This window comes from Dermacentor albipictus, chromosome 9 (assembly GCF_038994185.2).
Source record: "Dermacentor albipictus isolate Rhodes 1998 colony chromosome 9, USDA_Dalb.pri_finalv2, whole genome shotgun sequence".
Lineage (NCBI taxonomy): Eukaryota > Metazoa > Arthropoda > Arachnida > Ixodida > Ixodidae > Dermacentor > Dermacentor albipictus.
The window spans coordinates 43,779,564-43,795,488 of NC_091829.1; the positions used below are offsets into that span (position 1 = coordinate 43,779,564).

A 15,925-nucleotide genomic window follows, 5' to 3' on the forward strand; every position below is an offset into this window, starting at 1 on the left:
GCTCCAGCCTAGATGCAAACACCCTAGTGAATGTCCTGTTAAGGTATCTCACAAACGTCTCTTGAAACTTTCCCGTCTAAATTTAGACATTTTGGTCTTGAGTGTATAAAAGCTTTCTTAACTAAACGTGAACAATTTGTTTTTGCTATTAATCATTAATCTCTCTTATCTCCACCTCATTCAGTTGTGCCACAGGGAACCGTCCTCGGTTTTCTCCTTTTCTTGATTTACATAACTTACTTCTTCCACGCAATCTAACATCCGCCTATTCACCAACGACCAGGTGCTTTATCGTCCTATACACGACAGCACGGATATGTCACTCTTACAATCTGACTTAAACAGTATGCAAACGTGGTGCGAAAAATGTTTAATGTGTTTGAATGTAAAACAAAATCCGGACGGGTGTCTTTCCGTCGCAGACAGCACTACCAGTCACGCAAGAACGCCATCAATAACTCTGACGTTCCTTCTCTGGATGCTTTCAAATACATTGGCATTAAGCTCACGTGTGATTTATCTTGGTCCTTTCCCATAGCATTCGTAACGAATGAAGCAAATCGTCTCCTTGGCTAGTTACTCCCTAACGTAGGACTCGCCCCTCCCTCATTTAAAATTCTAACGTGCTCAACTATAATTCGCTTGTGCTATCTGGGACCCATTCCAATCTAACCATATTAGCATGTTCGAGACCGTTCAAAATCGTGCAGTTAGACTTGCTCATTCATTCAAATAACTTTTTTGAGTGCCCTGCGATTTAGTCTTGTTTACTCCGATTATATTTATTTCACCTATGTCTGTGCTCTTCAATCCGGGTTTAACTCAGACCATCAGCCTTACGGCGTAAAAGGCTTCTCGCCTCTGTTTATATAAAGCGTTAAATCACACGTATCGCACCATTTCCAACACCATCCCTTCCAACCGTCTTTCTCAACACATCAGTTGGCACACAGCCATCAATTTCCCGTCATCTCGCACCTCCACCCAATTTAATTATTTATTTCGTCCGAACAGCAAGATAATACAACTATCTGCCTAACGACATTGTGCACTCTACTGACCCGAGGATGTCTCACCCGAGGGTGTTTTCACCCAATAGGATGATCGGCGGTGCCACATGGGGTACTGCCGTCATGGGAGCGACCCAGACGCTCTTTTACGGGATTTTATTTTCCCAAAGGGTCCGCCGAGATTTGCATGGCGTGGGATTTTTTCCCGGGACAGTTCCCCTCAAGAGAAAGGCAAATGTCGAACCGGGTGACGCCTGTGCCCATTTGGACAACCGGTGGAATACCAGCGGCAACGTAGTTTTAGACCCGCGTTCTCCCACGTTTTCGAATATCAAACCGTCACGAGTCGGTGGGATACTTTGATATGTTCCATTATTACATATTCCCAGCGTTCCCTGAGCTCGTTTCACCGTAAATATGGCACAAACCAACTCCAGTGTGAGCTCCACGAATGCTCGTATTCAGGATGTTCTCTTTAGTCGGAGTGATGGAAAGCAAATATTCTTCAAACTTCTAACACTACGTGAAGCACACAACCTGTCTTCTTCTGTTATACTCCGAGTATTCTCTTGCCGATTTCTTGGGAAACAATTCGCAAGCATGTGCGCGAAAATGTCAAAGGGTACAGCGTTCAAGACACTATATTGTAGGTTCGGGTGAAAAACACAAGACATTGTTCACAAATACCAGTTTATTATGACCATTTTAAGAATTGAACAAATATAAGCAGCTGAGTTTTATTTTATATTTCCCTCCGAAATGGCTTGCTTTTACAAACTTCAGAAGATCAGAGATGTAAACTGTTCCCGTATTAGCAGTAGAAGCAAGTAAAAGTCGCTGTTATTTCTCCCAAATCACCGCCAATTAACATGGCGTCAAAAAACTCACTAGTCGCCGTCATCGCCTGGACTCTTATGTCTTCATGGAGTGTAGGCAGAAGTTATGTGCAGGAAACTTCCGAGTTACCTCCTGATGATGTGACACCCTAAACGAATAGAAACTTGCACACCGTTCGATTACTGTGACTTTATTAAACTACTCTTGACAAACACCCTGCCACAGTTTTAAAAACTGTCGTACAAGTGTCTCAAAAGACCCCTTACCTCCATCAGTGTCCGGAAGCGGTGTTATAGAACAGTACTTTGAAGAAATGTTTGCTCTCGGAAACAAAGAAAAGAGAAATTAGATGTTCCGTATGTATAACAGGGGCAGGAGTCCACGACCACGAAGTCTGTGACCAGCACGGCGGACATGATCATCTCCAAAATCATCGATTCACGCCTAAGGCATTCGTGATTTGGATAGCGGCGTAGCTGCTGCAACGTGGAAGGCGTACTTCTCACAGTGCACACAATAGTGCCCTCGTTTCTTTGGCAGATCACTTAGCGAAGCCCAACAGTCGCAGCTGTTCGGTGCAACGATGCCAAGCTGCCAATGCGATGAATGAACGAGCTGGAAGCGAAAAAACGAAACTGGAGTCGTCCAGCCCCACTGCCTTCACATGTTGCCGTTGAGTCATTCCCACTCAAATTCGTCGCGGATACGTTAAAAAAAATATAATCATCGTACTATTAAAACGACGAACGAAGTTGTGAGCAAAGTATTTTACGCGAGGTGGCCTCTTCCATTTTTCTGTTTTCATTGTAGGGAGAAGCTAGTTCTCGAAGGAATTCCGACTAACAGCTAGGGATGATTTTCAGCGAAGCCTATGGGAGATTAATTGCGACCTGAGAGCTTACGGCTCGCCGAGCGTGGTAGTTAAAAAGGTGTTGCGTTTCAGCGTTTCTTCTTTCGTGCCAACGTGCTTATAGCATCGATATTAACGGTTGAGCCGCTCTGGGGAACGCAGTCTTCGAAAGCCCGCCTCTTCCGTGATGGTACGCAAGAACAGGAGCGTTTCGTTTAGAGTGTTTATTTGCCGAAAAAGCTTTGCAATTACAAGACAAGGACAGTAGAAGTAATTTGTTTTCTTCTTCTTTACTGCTTTCTTTTACACATGTTTAGGCTCTCTTTCAGGCACTCTTGCCCTTACTTTATGATTTCTCAACTTTATAAACTACGGTCAGGGTAAGAAATCGTGCGGCGAAACTTTGTAATCAATAGATCTATCAGGACTTTCAAAATTAATGAATTTTTTTTTTGCCTAGATACCAAGGTGAGCTTTTCAGACGTGAAGGCTTGATGGTGCGATGGCGTTCAGAAATTTTCCAGCGCAAAGGCGCCAATGCTGCCTTTTCACTTTCGTTATCAGATTCAGTCACTACAATCATGATTTCAGAGCACGGAACTTTTGCAAGTCACTCCCGCTGGCGCGTAATCATCGCTGTTTTAATACAAATAGCCATTAATTCGTTAGGCGAGTTTGTCGTTTAAGATACTAGTGGACCGCTAGCTCGAGATTCGGCACCAATTGCCGACAGCTCCGCATACGAAAGCAGTCCGAGAGACCGCTTCGAACAGTTAGCCAGTATCATGCGGCCCACACTGCCACCTGGAAAAGGCTTCTCGCAATTTCTGCTAGCATTTTACCTTGGAGAGTTTAATTATGTACAGTAATGTGCTGGTATTTCAATGAATAAACATCACTATTCATCATCATTATCATCACCATCAGGCTGGTTACGCCCACTGCAGGGCAAAGGCCTCTCCGATACTTCTCCAACTGCCCCGGTCATGTACTAATTGTGGCCATGTCGTCCCTGCAAACTGCTTAATCACTTAATCACTGCAAACTTCTTAAACATCACTATTATACGGACATACGTGTAACGCCGCTACTATACGTGAAAGTCAAGTAATGAATTTTGAGCCATAAACCCTATCGCGAAGAGGGGAGGACGTAAAGAAAGGAGAGATCCTCTCCACTCTGTGATCGTGTTTATGGCACTAAATTCATTGTTATTTGACGTGCGCAAACTGTCCTAACAACGAGTACTACCAGTCTGCGTAAAAGCTTCGTTCTTCTATGACTCCAACCTCTCTCCCCCCTTCCGACTGCCCGAATGGCTAGTTCTGCGGCTCCTAAAGAACTTGTTCTTTGGCAAGTTGGTGCTTTGCGCCACAACAATGTGCTTAGCAAGTATATGTACTTAGCTCCTGAACTGCACTGGCCTTGTCAAGCTCTCTACAAACCTTTTACTTCCTGACCCTCCGTGCTTTGAAGTGGATATTGATTGATTGATTGATTGATTGATTGATTGATTGATTGATTGATTGATTGATTGATTGATTGATTGATTGATTGATTGATTGATTGATTGATTGATTGATTGATTGATCTATAAGTTCTGCGGCTACTTTCTGGGTACTCAGTCTTGTGCTCCAGCAGTTGACTCACCTTTGGCTCTAACCATGCAAAGCTCCATTACGATTTATTGACGCTATGGAAAAAGTCAGCAAGAACCTCAAGCTTGGCAGAAGCGACGTGCAGCTGTAATTTATTTTTCATGTAGCATCTGCATGGAAAACAAAACAACAAAATATTACAACCAACACGTTCACTTGAAGCAAGGCTGCTTCGAAGCTGCCTAAGCTTCCCTATCTATTTCGCCTGGAACAAAAGTGTCTCATAAAATTTTCAAAGACCGACGTCCAAGCCTTTTCTGCAAGCGATTTCCCATACTATTTGCACCCTGCGACATTCTCGCGAGATCGCGAATTCCGACTCCTACATTTGTCGCGACCGCCTTTTAGAATTTATTCATGCACGTTGCTGTCTGCCCAATGATCGTTGTCTATTTTGTTGTAGAGTTTTCCAAACTGGTGGTGGTTTATGGCAATGTTCGCTAAAGGAAAATGCGATTGTGGCAAAAACATTGAAATTCGTGTTGCATATGCGTTTCCGTTCTGCCTAAAAGCAGAGGGCAAAAAATTTGGTCGCCACGACCGCGACTGCTCGTCCGGCGTGAAGCATTCTTTACATGATTCATGAGTGCACTCTGCGGGTCTTCGCCAGCACTTAGAAAGTAAAGCAACACGTTATATGCAATGGTGGATTGGGCGGCACCTGTGTGTTTATAGGCAACAGAAAACTGGTAATTACGTATTGAGCTCACGTCGGCGTTGCTTTGAGACCGCACGGCAGCACTCGCAAAATCTTTTAACATAATAACCATCTACATATAAGTTGTTTACTACGAAGTGAAAGAACGAAATAGCAAAGCTTTGCGTGAGCCGAACGAAGCACGTAAGTCCTATATGTGCGCGTGCGCGCTGCTCTATTTTACAGCTATAACCCATGACATTAAGTTCCTCTATTTAAAACAAAGCAAGGTCTCAATAAACTTTACATAATAATACCTTGGCTCCCGTGAAACACACGTACTTTCACAAGTATACAAACTAGAGTTTCAAAAAACAAGATTAAACTACGCGTCATGTCACAAAAACACACCAACCAAAGTCCGCGACGGTGGTCACGTAAAGCACGCAGTAACATCACGTGAATGTATTAAACAAAGAAAACGATACAATATGTGGGTCGCATTCCGTTCTTATAGACTGCGCCGCCATCACAAGGAGGAAACAGTAACATAAAGCACTCATATTCAAGTCGCATTCAAATTCAATACAGCTCACCATGGAGATCACGGCAAACACACCAGAACGGGAACAGATTGCGTCAACAATAAGATGAACAATAAGGATTGCATGGACAGTAAGGACAGAAGACGCTACCTTAGGTCACTCGCATATCCTACTGCTCAGGGGAAAAAATGTGCAGAAACCTGCATAATGGCAATCCCGTCCTTTCCTAGAAGCTGCAGTCGCTTAAACTAAATTGCGTGGACTCTTTTATGCGAAGCATATTACGAGAGCTCAACCCAGCTCCTCAGGCGCGGCGGTGTCGCCTTCAATACCACGTGACAACGTGACGTCACGACAGAGGAGAAACGGGGCTCCAACTCGCGCCGTCGCTCGCGGCGTCGCGGCGGTATATAAGCAGCTGCGCTTGCCTCTGCTAGACACTCACGAGGTGAGATGCCACCTGGAGACACAGCTGCTCGTTGGAATGAGAAGCGAAGGTTGCGGCGTGCTACAGAGACTGATTTTCTAGGTGGCTTTCGCTCAACTCTTGCAAGATGGGCTGGGTGGGAATCGAACCAGGGTCTCCGGAGTGTGAGACGGAGACGCTACCACTGAGCCACGAGTACGATGCTTCAAAGCGGTACAAAAGCGCCTCTAGTGAATGCGCTGTTGCCTTAGAAACGAGCTGTTTCTAAGGCTCAGGCGTGCGTCGCTTGCTCAGGCGCACATTTCGTTGCCGCGCCGAACGCAGCGTTGCTCGACGCTCACCGCGTCCAATGCGGGGCGCGTAGTCGCTGCGCCGTAGCCCATTGTCTTACACCCCTTGGCGGGTCGACGGGAACGCTGTCGCGTTCCACTCTTGAAGGCGAAGCAGAGTAACGCATGAGTTGTTTCTTCGTCTAGCCGAACCAAATATAGCCAAGCAGCAGCAGTTCACCAGGCTAAACAGTGGTTCAACAACTAAAATAAAGGCTAGTATGCTTCGCATCCTGGGCTTAACCTTAGCTAAGCCACAGCCATTTTTTAAACAGTATTTCTCTCTCACATAGGATTTTACTAATTGAACCTTTACTGAACAACAGTGATCGAAATAGTTCCACTCGAGCCAACGTTTCGATAAGGCGGTTCCTTTTTCCCGCAGTCGAAACAGACAAGACCTTCGTCCAAATAATGGCTCCAGTGACATCGCATATAGTAACACTAGTGATCATTTCAAAGCTCTATACTCCCTGAGAAACTGCGTCTATCTTGATTACCAACGTTTCGCAAAAGCCATTGCAATCCGGTTCAACTCCTTGGAACCGTATGCCAGGCAAAGTTTCATTGGCACGATGGCACAAAGTGATGCGGACTTGCGGGATTTTTTTTTTCCTCAGTTCCTACTGTATATGGTGTCATTCACCCAGAATAAAAATACATTGGTATTCACTGACGCGTGCCGAAACGTGCCTGAGCGCTACGCACAGCTCGCCATTGCTTCTCACGAAATCAGCTCCAAAGCATTCTCGCTCTCGAATCCTTCGGCGTTTCGCGAAACGGCTCGGGAAGAAGCCACCGTATCTCAGCGACGATATCGACGGATTCACGCCGGCAAGAAAAAGCTGCTTTCGATATGCATCAAACTCCTCCTTCTGCAAGGGATACTAAAGGAAAATATTAGTTCGAGCTGTATCGACACTCGTCTATTAGTCTGGCATAACATTTTTTTTGCGTGCCAGTATATCACTTTAGCTGCGTAAAAAATGGCCTCCGAAGATCTAGCTTCTGCTCCTCAATTTTAGCCACCCGCGCCAAACGGGCCAGTTGACGTCACCTACGCGTAACCTCCGTCTATGCCACGCTCTGTCAATCAACCAGCGCCAATGTCGCATGAGAGGAACCGTAGTGCCCCGTTGATTTTGATTTGATTTTGATCAACAAAAGCAGTGTTCTCGCTACGAATGACTAATTTTGTTATTACAGAAGCCTAATCTTTCAATCTTGTTCCTCTTAACATTTTTCCTTCGGTGTCCCTATAAGTATCCACGCTACATCCAGCAATGCACTCACGGCCTGCTAGGATGATAATCCTCGGCGCTGCAACAGACGACCTTGAAGACGCTTACAAATTATTCTCATGTTCTCGGCATATGGAGTGTCGTCGGCCTTGTCTTAGAGTTCCACCTGTGCCTCTAAACCAGTTGATTAGGCTTTACCCAACTTGTGTTTGCCTCGGGGAAAAGTCAGTGGACCGGCGCAAGCACGCGTGGTGCATTTTGAAAAAGACATCGGGGCTCGTAGCAGACAAATGCCGCACCGTGCGATCTAAATGCGAAATACGTAGCGCGAACGGTGAATTGTGCCCGCGGACGGTATGCCCTCCTCGAGCACAAATTGCATGGTTCTATATACCTTATTTCACTCAGTGATTTTTTTAAAGTGGAGCTTTCTCTTTTCCCCGAGTTATCGGTGTTTAATCGTCGTTCCCTCGCCTGATGTATGTGTTGACATATATAGGCTAACTCGGGACACTGATTGTGCGCTGGATGCTGTCTCGCCAAGTTGGCAACTTCGGTCTCTTGGCATGTGTCGTGTGCTCGGTATGTGCCCGTTCTTGGCGAATACCTCAGCATGAATGCGCCATTGTGACACAAGGGCTGCGTGAAGCCCTAAATGTATTCAGGCATGTGTCGTACTGGTTTGTGTATACAGCTCTCCTCAAAACTGATCGTTATAGACGCGCATCATACTTCACCTTCGTCCCCACGACAGCTTCGACGAGGCTGTCCGCATATGATCCGCTCACTGCCACCTTGCTAACTTAAACAAACTTCGTTTCCGAAACTGCCTTGGATCAGCGAGCTCACTTTTTTTTACCTTGCGGACTTCCTTAAGTCATCAGAATATCATGCTTTTTCTCTCACGTCATTTTTTTTTTTAAATCTGTGCCATCAACAGGTGTTAAAAGTTCTGGAGTAACGCGCTTCAGTTACAGGTCAGCCTTTCCGTTCAGAACAAGCGTCTTCGTCAGTTGCTTAGTCTCCAACGTAGGCTTTATTTTCTAGGTTTGGGAGCCATTCCCAACTTTCAACCGATATAGGGAACAAATGCCGAGGCAACTGCGTATATGTATCATGTAGCTGCGTATGCGTAACATATAACTGCGTGTATGTTGCCCAAGGAAGACCGAGCTACTTTCTAGCTGCTTCTAATACTCGCCCAGATTACCTTTGATGTTACTTCAAAAGTTCAAGAACGGAGAGTGAACAGTTTCAATGTAAGAAAAGCACAAACATCGGCCGCAGGAGTTCTGTCTCTGGCCTGGTACTCTGCGTGTGGGAAAGAGAGAACGGGATGGAAAATGAGAGAGTGCGAGTGACTGTGATAGCGTGCAAAACTTCAAATCGCACGCAGCAGCTCAAGCGCTATTATTTCCGCAATTATTCGTGAAAACTAAACTGCGGCAAGTGTTTCCTGTGGCAACAGAATGGGAGGGGCGTACAATCCGATAATATATTTTTAAACATCGTGTTGTACGCTGCACAACAATGAACAAGGAACACGTAAACGACACTGAATTCAGTCTATCAGTTCACACGGACAAAAAGAAAATACAGTATTTATTCATCGTATTTTTAAGTGATGCAGTCCGATTTATGTTAAAGATCCTTTTATTCTTTTTGGGGGCGCCTTATTGTTCATTTCTGACAGAATATACACGGAGAAATTCAGGCTAAGAGAACATCGTTGTTTCAACAAAGACAAATCTACCAATTATAGTGTACGGTAATATGTCCGCCGGCAGATGGGTAATTGGGGATGAAGCACATGGAGTTTCCTACAATAATTACATAGTGTCTACGGGAGCCATGATCGGGGAAGGTCAGCCAGCACAGGAATCATGGGAAATACGTGGATTTGCCTAAACTTCGTTTATCCGGCTTCAAACGGCTACGCGACTTTGTAAGTTCGTCGTTTCTAACAATGTGCTATATAATAAACAATTCGAGAAACATTATGAAATTTGTCTGACGGCAGGATTCGAACACACGACCTCTAGCACCGAAGCGCGATATTGAGACCATTACCCCACCCACGCATGCACCGACACGCGGTATAGAACGACCTTATGAATTTCTTTAATCTGCAGAAAACTGAAGTAATGCTTAACAGTCTCGGAAGAGAACAGCAATTTACAATAGGCAGCGAGGCACTGGAAGTCGTAAGGGAATACATCTACTTAGGGCAGGTAGGGACGGCGGATCCGGATCATGAGACGGAAATAATCAGAAGAATAAGAATGGGCTGGGGTGCGTTTGGCAGGCATTCTCAGATCATGAACAGCAGGTTGCCATTATCCCTCAAGAGAAAAGTATATAATAGCTGTATCTTACCAGTACTCACCTACGGGGCAGAAACCTGGAGGCTTACGAAAAGGGTTCTACTCAAATTGAGGACGACGCAACGAGCTATGGAAAGAAGAATGATAGGTGTAACGTTAAGGGATAAGTAAAGAGCAGATTGGGTGAGGGAACAAACGCGAGTTAATGACATCTTAGTTGAAATCAAGAAAAAGAAATGGGCATGGGCAGGACATGTAATGGGGAGGGAAGATAACCGATGGTCATTAAGGGTTACGGACTGGATCCCAAGGGAAGGGAAGCGTAGCAGGGGGCGGCAGAGAGTTAGGTGGGCGGATGAGATTAAGAAGTTTGCAGGGACGGCATGGCCACAATTACACTCTAAAAACTAGGAAGGGTATCGCAGGAGTGAAGCGGCCGGTTCACTCTTCAAAGCGTTGTTTTACTCTCGCAAAATGTCGAGGAGAGTGAAATGCATTGTTCACTCTCTCACCAAGGAGAGAGTGAAATGTGCTTTTCACTCTCCCCCTTCAGAGAGAGAGAGTAGTTCTACTCTTGCGGCAATAGAGAACAAAACGTAGCGTGATCTTCTGCTTCAACTGTAGGTGGCTGGCCTCGAACATGGCAATGTATCATTCATGCACGCTGAGCAAAGAACACATCGTTTGGTTCTAAGAGAACAGGCCGCCGCAGTTCAAAGGAATGCGTAGCGAGCGCTCTACTTTTTCACTCGGAGTTCTCCACCGCGCGCGCGCGCGCTCAAGATCGCGGAACAACACAGCACCGGAGAAAGGTGATCTTTTATTGTGTCTGTAGCTCTCAATTTACTCATCACGGCTTTTCTTTGAATGCCTCAACCGTTGAGCTTCCTGCTTCTGCTCCTGCAAGTACATTTGTCGCCGGTTCCATGTGCCTAAAACTGGTATCTGCAGCTCCTTTGTAATTTGAACTTTAAGGATGTCGCTTTCCTTCTATTACCTCCACAGACAATTCTCTGTGACATGCGAAGAATGTCACAGAAGGGAAAAAAAACACTTGGCAATGTCTGCTATGTCTAGCCAAGTGTACAAATTTAAGGACTTTCCAGTACTTCTAAACATTCCAGGCTTTTCAATGCCTTGAAAATGGCATTTTAGAAATAAAGGGTTTTCAAGGATCGCTACAAACCCTGGTTTCTAGCACCTAAATAATTTTACAAGCTTATTTTGGCATGGAGTTCGGAAATTCATGCTTTTTAGCTAACGCTGCATCATCTCTGTACATTGAAACCACGAGAGCGCAACCATTTTGGAGTAAAGAAAAATACTGAAAGCTTTTAATACCGCTCTTTTTCTATGGAGCTTCGTATTGCCTAGTTAGGTTTACGAATGTGCCTGGTTTTGGTGGGCGTTTCTTCGACATTTTCTGTGAGAAGTAGATGACTAACCCCCGTATTCAGAAATGTATATTAATACAAAGCCCATGCTTGACTTTATATAAACGACGCCTGGTGCGAACGTCCCCCAGACGCTCACTGCCTTTCTTTTGGTGCGTTCACGACTTGCGTCATTTAGATCAAGTCAAGCATGGGCTTCAAGTTATGATGCATTTCTGAATATGGGGGTAAGCGTGCGCCATTTCGGGCAACGCATTGTGCCATTGACACTGAGAGGAAACAGGGAAAACAAAGTTAACGCCCTATACTCCTAAACTTTCGCGTACCTGTGGTGTGCGTGTATCGTGGAAGAAGAAACAGCGCTAACACCAGGACGAAAAAAAGCATCGACCATACCAGCGCTTCGTGGTGTTCATGTTTTTGCGTCGTCCTTGTGTTGCGCTGTTTCTTCTAAAATGCTCAACCAACTAGCCGGCAAGTCTATCCTGTGCATATATATTGAACACACGTATGAATGTAGATGGTCTTCGAAGCTTTTAGAACGAGCACTGCCACAGGATACGAGCAGTGCACGCGTAACAAGTGGACACATTACTCATTTAAACATGCGTGCCAATGCATGTGACGCGGCTATCGGCATAAGCAGTCTCCAAATGCTGGAATGCGTGCTCTTCAAAACGCTAACGATCCGCTGCTAATGCAGGACAACAGCTCACAGCGGACTGAACCAAACTCTAAACTAATGCACTTGAAAAGAACGCCTACACGGCAGCGTGAGGCACGTCGAAATGCCTGGTACTGGCATCGCAGTTGACCTCATACGAATGGAACTGGCGGAAAAAATAAACAGAAATGCTCACCAGTATACGCGCGACTTAAATTCACATACGTGGATGGTTGGCACGATACTTTGTATCCGCGTATTTTCGGAGAACATATAATGCATGGACTGGAAAAGCACTCGATCGTGAGCTGAACGGCACATTTGTTATTTTCCTGGGGTGACGACAAGCCGTGAATAGTTCTCACGTCGTCGTCTACGTTGTATTCCTCCGTTAGTCGTAGCAAAGAATGGAAATGATGCAAACGCAAACGTATTCCAGTACACAACAGCACAGCACACTGCAGAGAAACTCCAACCACCGCAGCCGATTCCTCAAATACATTTGGTATGTATATAAGCTCTAAAACAACACGACTGAGCGTGGTGGCTTTGTGGTGTAATGGTTAGGATGTGTGCTTTGAATTGTATAGATGCGAGTGTACGTGGGTTCGAATCCACGTGATGTATAGAGCAATGTGGTTCTCCATAAGTGTGTGATTCCCTCGACTATTGTGTTCTAATTAGATTATGTGTCTCCTGATTGTGAAATATGCGAAGATATTTGCGGATTAAATGTGAATTAGCTTTTTTTTCTCCGCAGTGGCGTTCGGGACACATATGCATAGGCCGATTACGAGCCGTCACGACTCATGGTAGGCAGCAAATAGCCAGGAAAAAGGACTTTAAAATCCTGCATAACATTGCTCACGCCTATTCTGAAGGCCGCTTGGAATCGGGCCACTGAGTCTGAGGAGCCGCCTAGAGAACGGTGTATCAGTGACCCTAATTTGATCTGATTTCCTGCCTGCATGCGTGGCCAGGACTTCGCTAAGAGGGTATTGGGAAGAGTAGTTGCACTCTGTTTGGGGGAGTAGAAGTACTCGGTCTGGTGGAGTGCCATTACCCCTACGGTGAGAGTATTACCACTCTGCGGAAGAGTACTAGCACTCCCTGTGGGAAGAGTATTATCACTCTGCAGAAGAGTACTAGCAATCCCTTGCGGCGGAGTAACAAAACTCTGTCAACAGGAGTTGACCTACTCTCTCTCAAAGAGGGTCGATCTACTCTCGAAAAGAGAGTGAAATATGGGACAAGCCGCTACTCCCTCAAAGGGAGTGCCCGGCACTCTCTTAGTTTTTAGAGTGTAGTACATGACCGGGCTTGTTGGAGAAGTATGGGAGAGGCCTTTGCCCTGCAGTGGGCGTAACCAGGATGATGATGATGATGATGATGATGATGATGATGAATTTCTTTGCGGGAAAGCCAGCGTGTGTTGTGACGCCCGGCGCATTTCAGTTCGGCCGCCTCGACAGGTCGACCCGCTGCAGCTAGCGAATGTGCGCGTTCGCGGAGTATTCTGCCCTCCGAAAAGTATAAATCGCTTCGAAGTTTAGGGCAATGAAGAGAGATAAAGCGTGGTAAGCAAAGCCACAAGAACGTCTGAATCCATCGTCGCGAAAATCAAATCCACGTATTTTTCCATTATTCTCATGGTGACCTAACGACTGCAGCGCCAGAGTTCCCTCTAGTAGTAATGATGTGAAAGTCTATGGTGCACCGCACACGTGATGCGGAAGACGTAGTTTCGTATCCCTCTCGAGGCAAGTCGGGGCAAATGAATAGGGACAATATGCGGCCATCGCTCGTGTTCTCGGCGACTGGTCGGACAATTCACAATCAGAGTCATGCTTATTAAGTTCACAGCCGAAAACAACATACAACCAAGCATGCAGATGGTGTACTGAGAGCACTAGGGTGTATAAGGGGACCTCGTTTCAAAAGTTGCCAACAGAGCAATCGCTAGAACATCAAAACGGCAGCAATCTTGTTTGCGTTCATTAGAAATAAAAAATAACACAGAGATTGAAGAAAATATATATCAAATTCATAAGCAGCCAACGATATTTAAGCCATAATGCGTAACATAGTACTTAAATAAGCGAAGAAGCAATTCTAAGGCCCCTGTGGAGTGCTGCCAGCCCACGGTAAAGCCACAAGTGAGGCAGTATAAGGGAACTTGGGTTGGGCTTCTTTTAGAGTCATAGAGACGTAAAGCAAAATCGGTTTCGAAGAAAGACTCAGGAACCCGGATGAAAATAAATGGGTGGCTAAAGTGTACAAGTACCTGCACCTCAAAAGCATGGACACAGAATGGAGGAAGAGGTCAAGACAACCGGGAGACATCAGAAAGAAAGTGTGAGAAACAGAGACGGTGGAGTAGCTGAAAAGAATGCAAATAGAAAAGACCACGGACATTTACAAGAATGCGAAGAAAGGAATTGGATGGGAGAATCTGGTAAACTAACACAAAGGGCAGTGGCTTGTTATTTGAGGCTCGAGCTGGTTGCCTAAGGATAAAACATAGCGTAATAAATATTCGCAATAAGATGAGGCACACGTCTGCTGCAGCAAACATCCGGATACCACTCAGAACGTCCTCATGTAATGCGGAGGGATTCACTCAGTGAGACCCGTACGTAATGCACACCTACTAGAAGCGCTTTGATTTAAAGTGGATGGGAGCATCAACCGGGCACTAGATAAGCAAGAGACGTTCTGAGTCGTCGTCGTCATCATCATCATCATCATCATCATCATCATCATCATATGTAGGAGTATCAGTGGAAAAGAAAGCAAGCGAGAAATTGATGCGACGGGATACATTACGAACATACGAAGTGGTACATGGTAGAAAGAGAAGTTTTGAGGAAGAGGAAGAAGGTAGAGATGTAGACAAATATGCTAGAACAAAAATCATGTATAGCACGCATGGTTAACACAAGCAGGCTAGGTGACCCTATTTCACCCCCCCCCCTCCCTCCCGTTTCAAAGGGATGCCAATAAACCACCGCCACCACCACCATCATCAGCACAGCATCATCATCATTCCAATGCCAGTTACATTCCGACGCCAGTTAGGAGAAACGCTTCTTTGTTGTTTGTACGTCGACAAACGTCGAGTACGTCGGCCAACGTTTCACAAAATCTGGACGTTGCAGCGCTTCGCCGGCTCTCTCACGAAACGCAAAGCCCCGTTACGCCGCTACTTGAGCCTGCACACCGACGGCGAAAATAAATTAGCGTTGACAACTGCGTCAGAGAAAGCGGTCATTACGGTGACGAAGATGCGGCATAAAACGCCATTTCCTGCTCCTTCGGCGGTCTGCAGCGAGCTTCTGCATCTGCCTACCCAGCGGTTACTGTCAACAAACCCCCGGCTTTCCTGGCAGCCAATGTCGACCATGGGGGGCGGATAATTATTACAACCAAACAATAAATATAACAAGGGTTACCGTAATCGGTAACGAAGGTTACCGTATAACGAAAATATACCATAATCGCCTATAAAGTGCCACGGCCGCACTGGAACGCTATGCCTGTGCTCGCGTTTCAGCACGTCAATTGGTTTTCATATCAAAAAGTATATAGAGACTATAGGCACACACTGTGTGTGTAGTACATTGCTTGCCCTATCAGAAAACACAAAATAAGGGGAAGAGTAAGGAGGAACCTGTTGGGAAACGTGTATCTCTATAACGAAGGGAAGTTTATTTGGACATTACAAAACGGTAATACACAAGCTGGTAATATTTTTGTCTCGGCTCTTCTTCCACAGTTGGTCCCGGTTGGGCCACGCAGGGCTGGTCATGTTTTGAACAGGAGGCTGACAAGGAAATTTATTGACCCGTAGGCACGCTTACAACTGTGGTATGAACGAAAAGTACAATATAAAGTACATCACATGTAATACATCATACTTGATGTAAACAAAACAGATTAACAAATGAAATCATAAATGGTGTCTACTTGACACTGGCTTTGCCACACACAACAACAACAACAACAACAA

At 45.5% G+C, this 15,925-nt stretch overlaps 1 long non-coding RNA gene across 1 annotated transcript in view; it reads right to left on the reverse strand.

Annotated features, from left to right (window-relative positions):
* Positions 1-2,235: 2,235 nt before the first annotated feature.
* LOC139050212 (uncharacterized) overlaps positions 2,236-15,925 on the reverse strand; it is a 41,576-nt gene continuing 27,886 nt past the window's right edge. Inside the window, exons 2-3 of the long non-coding RNA XR_011508812.1 lie at positions 4,348-4,465; positions 2,236-2,462 (exon numbers count right to left, since the gene is read on the reverse strand). This is a non-coding gene — a long non-coding RNA (uncharacterized lncRNA). The remainder of the gene's footprint in view (positions 2,463-4,347; positions 4,466-15,925) is intronic.